The 7,706-nt window shown below is 51.1% G+C and overlaps 1 protein-coding gene across 3 annotated transcripts in view; it reads left to right on the forward strand.

Annotated features, from left to right (window-relative positions):
* Positions 1-144: 144 nt before the first annotated feature.
* Positions 145-7,706, forward strand: part of HYCC2 (hyccin PI4KA lipid kinase complex subunit 2) — a 142,605-nt gene continuing 135,043 nt past the window's right edge. The window contains exons 1-2 of one of the 3 annotated variants that reach the window (XM_075317628.1): positions 145-277; positions 4,289-4,330. The gene's annotated coding sequence lies outside the window, so the exon portion shown is untranslated. The remainder of the gene's footprint in view (positions 278-4,288; positions 4,331-7,706) is intronic. The other 2 variants (XM_075317630.1, XM_075317629.1) reach the window with 2 other exon arrangements.

Genomic DNA, 7,706 nt, shown 5'->3' on the forward strand with positions numbered 1-7,706 from the left:
TTATTGAAGAAAAAAATGGAGCCAAAAGAATGACATATTATACAACAGGCAGCCAATCAGCGGGCACGTCTCCAGAGCGAGGCTTGGAACGCAAACAGCTGTTGTAGTCTTCCTTGATGACGTGGGCGCCTGCTAGCTCACCAATCAGGGCGGCGCTTGCTTGTGGAGCGGAGTTGTCCTATGGCAGGTGGCGTTGGTGCTTTCCTGCGGCTTGTCAGGAAGAAGAGCTGGAGGGGAGACATGACCGGGGCTCCGGGAGAGGAGGCGGCGGAGTGAGGTAACCGGAGATCGGAGTTTTGTGATGTCGTCCGCTCCAATGATTTCTGGCTGCTACAAGGTTGTTTGTGAGCGGGACATGGGATGAGATAGGATCTCCTTGTAGGGACGGGACGCTCTGCAGCACGCGGACATCCACTGGTGAGGATGCAGTGTCTGTATGGGAGGCATGTCATAAGTGGGAGGCAGTGATGCCGCCGGTACAGGGGTCACCGGGCTGTGATGTCACCGGTACAGGGGTCAAGGGGGCCGTGATGTCACCGGTACAGGGGTCAAGGGGGCCGTGATGCCGCCGGTACAGGGGTCAAGGGGGCCGTGATGTCACCGGTACAGGGGTCAAGGGGGCCGTGATGTCACCGGTACAGGGGTCAAGGGGGCCGTGATGTCACCGGTACAGGGGTCAAGGGGGCCGTGATGTCACCGGTACAGGGGTCAAGGGGGCCGTGATGTCACCGGTACAGGGGTCAAGGAGGCCGTGATGTCACCGGTACAGGGGTCAAGGGGGCCGTGATGTCACCGGTACAGGGGTCAAGGGGGCCGTGATGTCACCGGTACAGGGGTCAAGGGGGTCGTGATGTCACCGGTACAGGGGGTCATCGGGCTGTGATGTCCCTGGCACAGGATGTAATTATTTCATGGGTGATATGTCTGAGGAGGTGGATTCTGTGTGGCTGCATACCGGTGTTTTTCAGTGAATATAGTCGTCCAGCACAATGATAGGTTTGCATTTTTTAATACTACTCATATGAAATGAATAAGATTTGCATGTTTTTCACCCCTTGGATGTGTTGAATCACTTTATTCACTGTATTGGAGATTATTGTACCCTTGGAGGGATACACATGTGCACACGTGCTGAGCTGATTGTTTATGATACTGGTCCGTGTGTGCCGGCCCCGGTGTGGATCATTTTCTATAAAATGTCAGGAGCTGGATAATGGTATTTAAGAGACTTGGAAACAATCAGTAGTCTGAATCCCCCCAGAGGCTGTGCCTTATATTGGGCATCTCACAGTCTCCTCTCTGGAGCAGGCACAGGCTGGTGACGACGGTGCGCAGCATCTGCCCACTTGTTCGATTCTTCAGTTCTTGGATATATGTAATTTTGTTATCTGCATTTATATCTTTGTTGTTCTTGTCAAAAATCAGAACTTTAATCTAAGGGAGCTGTCAATACACTTTTAAAGGGGTGAGCTAGATTGCAAAAATATGGCTGCCTTCTTCCAAAAAGTGTGCCTCACCCACAGGTTGTGGTATTGCAGCTCCGCACTGTTTACTTCAATGGAGCAGGAGTGTAATAGCAGACACTGGACCCCATGGACAGGTGGGCACGGCTCCAGGAACAAAGCAGCAAAGGTTTACTTGCTGTACAGAGCTCCTTTTAGGCTTGGCTATATCCAGAAACTGACAGTGGGAAGCAGCAGTCGGGAGTCTTTTATATTGTCTCTTTAGTGTAACTGTCAAATAACTCCTCGGTGTAATTATGCATTGAACTTGAGCTGTCAGTCACTGATTAGCACCACCTACTTGACTTCTACGCCCAGACTGCACAGAAATGTACATGGAAATGTGATCATAAGAAATGCTGTAAACCTGGGTTCACTGGGAATACCTTGCAGCAAGCGCTGAAAACCACAGAAGTCCATAAGAATGACTGTTAGGTTTCTTTTATTGATGATCTTCAATAAAGCAATGCATTCCTAGGTCATTGGGTCCATTTATCAAGTAGCAAGTTAAATGATCCCTGTGACCCTGAAATGCGCCATTTTCTGGGAGATTGGACTGCATTCTCATTGTGACAGGCTTTTTTACTATAAGGGGAAGGGGTCAGTCGATCGTCCTGCCCAAACTCCAGTCAGTATAAATCAGAGCCCGGCTGGTATGTTCTCTTCTGAAATAATCAAACCTTTCAGAAAAATCCTAGGCCTGGATTCATTAAGATGTTGTAAAACACTTGCATAACTTTACGTAGCTATTGCAACTTTTGGCATTTTCACGGCAGTCCTGTCCAGATCCTCCATGTAGACGGCACAGGACGTGGTGAAGACGGCCCGACAAAAGCTTCAAACGTTACTCCTCCTCGGTGGCGAAACTTCCACCAGAAATGTATGTCTCTGGAGAATGAATTATACACATCCAGTGAGCCCATCATTAAGAGTGATGTGCACAATGCCAGTCTTAATGAAATGGGCCCATAGTTTAATGATCCAGCTGGGGACAATAGAGACAAGATTAGTCCTGCGGCACCTGAGACCAGATCACCCAGCACCGTTCTGTTTGATTGAGAATTCTCTCCAGTGTGTGTACATAGGAAAAGACTTGGCAGTCACCTGAAGCTGAGTGGGGAGAAGCTTACTTACTTTAAAGGGAATCTGTCAACATGATTGTATGATGTAAAGTAAAGACACAACTCAAATGGGTCTGTAATACTGATTACATTGATATCTTTGGTGATGACATCCGCTTTGTGGTTCTCTTGTAATCAGCATTTGAAGTTTTCTACTAATTAGGTCTTTTCCTCCCTGTCTGTGATTCCCTGGACCCTCCGTCTGCCTCCATTATGTGAATATCAGATAGCAGGAGAAAAGCAGGTTTAAATACCGCGCCAAACCACAGGAGTCCAGATGGTGTTAGTAAAATTCTTCCCTTTATTTTCACAGGTCTACGCGTTTCGAGGACATATCCGTCCTCTTCCTCAGGACAATGTACAGAGAATACTATAGCAGAGAGGGGGCCGCAGGCTCCCATATATATGTTACAAACAAGCCATGTATTCACTATTTGCGTCATCACCCTCCTCGTGAGTCATGGACACGTGGGGAGTGGATAAAGTTCTGAATGTTGAAAAAAAGGAGAAAAAAGAAAGGAGAAAACAAGAGAAAAAAACAAACCGAAAAGGGGAAAAAAACGCCGTAATGGGATTGTGCTGATAGAAGGGCACAAATATATATATATGTATATATATATGTATATATATAAAAATTTATTTTTGCCCTTCTATCAGCACAATCCCATCACGGCGTTTTTTTCCCCTTTTCTCGTTTTTTTTTTTCTCTTGTTCTCTCCTTTCTTTTTTCTCCTTTTTTTTTCCTTTTCTTCAACATTCAGAACTTTATCCACTCCCCACGTGTCCATGAGTCACGAGGAGGGTGATGACCCAAATAGTGAATACGTGACTTGTTTGTAACATATATATGAGAGCCTGCAGCCCCCTCTCTGCTATAGTATTCTCTGTACACTGTCCTGAGGAAGAGGACGGATATGCCCTCGAAACGCGTAGACCTGTGAAAATAAAGGGAAGAATTTTACTACCATCTGGACTCCTGTGGTTTGGCGCGGTATTTTAAAGCTGCTTTTCTCCTGCTATCTGATATACCTCTTCGTTGCGGGACTGCTGCCTTCCACGCTACTTATACACTTGTTAAGGGGTTGTTACTGGCACAACCCTACCAGGTGAGTGCTTTTATTTGCATTCACCCCCTTGTGTCATAACGGGTAAGACCCTATTGTGCCTTCTCTTTTTCCACAGCTCCTTTTGCCTCCATTATGTGAATGACCGGTCATTACTGAGATTTCATACAGAGGAGGTAGGTTATTTGTAGACTGGAGGGTCCAGGGAATCACAGATAGGGAGGAGGCGACCCAGTGCACTGTCCGGCCCCGTGCACTGAAATCTAATCAACAGAAAACTTCAAACTGTTATTAAAGAACAACCACAAAGCAGATCTCTTCACTAAAGGTGTCAGCGTAATCAGTATGACAGCCCCATTACTGCCAGGACTTTACTTTATATTACACAATTATGCGGACAGGTTCTCTTTAACTAACTGTGTTTTCTCTGAAACGCTGGAACATTTCATAGGACTATATACCAGGCGGCGAGGGATTCATGAGCCTGTGGTTTGAGTGATATCAATCAACTGAGGTTCCCAGTTATAGAATTTTGGAAATAAACCTCATTATGTTACATAAACCTTTTCTAATAAATTGTATCCACTGTATCTTCCACCAGATGCTGTGAACTCCCAGAATGCTCCACAGATTACACTGAAAGGTGAGTTGTGGATGTTAACCCCTTGTTGATGGCAGGGTGTTGTGCTGTGAATAGGACGGTCATTTATGTATTCGGCGCTCTGCAGATGATCAGTCAGTGGAGTGTTGTCCGTCAGTCTCTGGATAAGACATTTCTGCGGCACCTTGTTTGGCTTCAGTATTCAGCAGTTTTGATGACGAGTGTGGATAAGTTACTTATCTCATCTATCTGCTCACAGAACATGTAAGATACAGAGCACAGCAGGACACAGGCGCCTCTGGTAAAGGATAAAATGTTTTACATTCCTGCATAAATGATGTGTAGATTCTGGCAACAGCAGAAAGGTATCAAACAGCGCCACATCTGTGCACAGGCCGTGCATGGTACTGCAGCCCAGTCCCATTCACTGCACTCGAGTGAATCCGCAATAGAGCAAATATAGCTGGTTTTGTTTTGAGGGGGTCTACCGGCTAGATCAACAGGTTGGAGTTAGATAATGCTATTCTTCTCATTGGGCTAACCATGCAGAATAAAGTGGACAAGTCCGTGCTGTTGGGGCGCTCAGTTGTTCTTCCTGGCCACATGGGGTGCAGCTGCTGTTCTGACATGCCCCATCCTGGTGTTCAGGGGGGAGTATCCTAGCCTCTATTGTCAGTAAAACACTTTGTATCATCCGTGTTGTCTGGTTACTGGATACAGCGGCCTCAATCATCCTGCCATAACAGACGCTGATTGATGCGTTTGGAGATGTCGGGCACGTGTGTTTGTTGCTCGGGGCTGTTCTCTGCCTGCAGTAATGTCTGTATGAGCGGACTGACTGGTTCCTTGTGACGCCAGCGACTTTTGCAACAGGAGTAACCGGAGTTGAAATGAGGAAAATTCAATATATCAGTTTGTTTAAGGCAGGATGGCATGTTTGTGGATCCTCCCATGGCACACACCGAGTATCACCATGACGGAACATTTCCGCAGAGCTGCTGAACAAGGGTTGCTTTCATGTTCCCTTCACTTTTTTTTTATCTGAGAATTTTTTGAGATTCATAGAAAGCAGACACATATTATATATATATATATATATATTGCCTTATTCTGTCTGTCTGTCTGTCTGTCTTGCTCCAAAATTGTGTCCTTACGGTGACACAAAGCTGATTGGCCGCTGGGCTCGCCATGGCCCCGCCCCCCCCCCCACAGATTGGCCTCTCGCCCCGGCACCCTGCAGGCATTGGCAACTCGACCACGCCCCGCCCCCTCACGCAATGCACGCTAGCTCTGGCCCCGCCCCCCACGCATTCCCCGAACCGACACGGTCACGGAGCCACGACTACCAGGTGAGTACTGCACCCCTGGGAGCCCACATCAGCGTACGCCGCCAAACCAGCCGACACATACCCTCGCATTGCTGGGGCTGGCCGGCGTATGCTGGTGTGGGCTTCCGTGCGAGCGGGGGACGAGATACGCTGGTAACCATGGTAGCATAGTTACCAGCGCATCAAGGTCCTGCAGCGGCGGAACATACACACACGCACACACATCAGATCACACACGCCTCACACACACCTCACACACACATCACATCGCATCCACACACTCACAACATCCTGGGATATCGCTTGCTTCTCGGCGGCGATACTGTGCTGTGAGCTTCCAGGACCTGCCGGAGGATCACATGGCCAGAAGCATGTGGTATCTCCGGATGTTGTGAGTATGAGCGCGTATGTGTAATATCGTCAATGTGTGTGTGTGTGTGTGAGTGTATGCGATCGGGTGTGTGTGAGTGTATGCGATCGGGTGTGTGTGGGTGTGTGTGAGTGTATGCGATCGGATCTGTGAGTGTCGGCAGAGGAGCACGGCGTGCTGGAGGAGGCTGGGAGGAGAGAGGCTGATCCTGGTGAAGGCTGGGATGGGGAGGCTGAGAGAAGAGAGGCTGATGCTGGGGGAGGCTGAGGCTGGGGTAGGCTGGGAGGAGAGAGGCTGATGCTGGGGGAGGCTGAGTCTGGGGTAGGCTGGGAGGAGAGAGGCTGATGCTGGGAAGAGAGAGGCTGATGCTGGGGGAGGCTGAGGCTGGGGGAGGCTGAGGCTGGGGGAGGCTGAGGCTGGGGGAGGCTGAGGCTGGGGGAGGCTGAGGCTGGGGGAGGCTGGGAGGAGAGAGGCTGATGCTGGGGACAGAAAACACTGATGCTGGGAGGAGAGAGGCTGATGCTGGGAGAAGAGAGGCTGATGCTGGGGGAGGCTGAGGCTGGGGTAGGCTGGGAGGAGAGAGGCTGATGCTGGGGGAGGCTGAGGCTGGGGTAGGCTGGGAGGAGAGAGGCTGATGCTGGGAAGAGAGAGGCTGAGGCTGGGGGAGGCTGAGGCTGGGGGAGGCTGAGGCTGGGGGAGGCTGAGGCTGGGGGAGGCTGAGGCTGGGGGAGGCTGGGAGGAGAGAGGCTGATGCTGGGGACAGAAAACACTGATGCTGGGAGGAGAGAGGCTGATGCTGGGAGGAGAGAGGCTGATGCTGGGAGGAGAGAGGCTGATGCTGGGAGGAGAGAGGCTGATGCTGGGAGGAGAGAGGCTGATGCTGGGGACAGAGAGGCTGATGCTGGGGACAGAGAGGCTGATGCTGGGGACAGAGAGGCTGATGCTGGGGACAGAGAGGCTGATGCTGGGGACAGAGAGGCTGATGCTGGGGACAGAGAGGCTGATGCTGGGGACAGAGAGGCTGATGCTGGGGACAGAGAGGCTGATGCTGGGGACAGAGAGGCTGATGCTGGAGACAGAGAGGCTGATGCTGGGGACAGAGAGGCTGATGCTGGGGACAGAGAGGCTGATGCTGGGGACAGAGAGGCTGATGCTGGGGACAGAGAGGCTGATGCTGGGGACAGAGAGGCTGATGCTGGGGACAGAGAGGCTGATGCTGGGGACAGAGAGGCTGATGCTGGGGACAGAGAGGCTGATGCTGGGGACAGAGAGGCTGATGCTGGGAGGAGAGAGGCTGATGCTGGGAGGAGAGAGGCTGATGCTGGGAGGAGAGAGGCTGATGCTGGGAGGAGAGAGGCTGATGCTGGGAGGAGAGAGGCTGATGCTGGGAGGAGAGAGGCTGATGCTGGGAGGAGAGAGGCTGATGCTGGGAGGAGAGAGGCTGATGCTGGGAGGAGAGAGGCTGATGCTGGGAGGAGAGAGGCTGATGCTGGGAGGAGAGAGGCTGATGCTGCGGGTAGAGAGGCTGATGCTGGGAGGAGAGAGGCTGATGCTGCGGGCAGAGAGGCTGATGCTGGGGGCAGAGAGGCTGATGCTGGGAGGAGAGAGGCTGATGCTGCGGGCAGAGAGGCTGATGCTGGTGCACAGCATGGGGGATGGAGCACGTTTGGGAGTGCGCAGCATGGCGGATGGAGCACGTTTGGGAGTGCGCAGCATGGCG

Source organism: Anomaloglossus baeobatrachus, chromosome 7 (genome assembly GCF_048569485.1).
Source record: "Anomaloglossus baeobatrachus isolate aAnoBae1 chromosome 7, aAnoBae1.hap1, whole genome shotgun sequence".
Lineage (NCBI taxonomy): Eukaryota > Metazoa > Chordata > Amphibia > Anura > Aromobatidae > Anomaloglossus > Anomaloglossus baeobatrachus.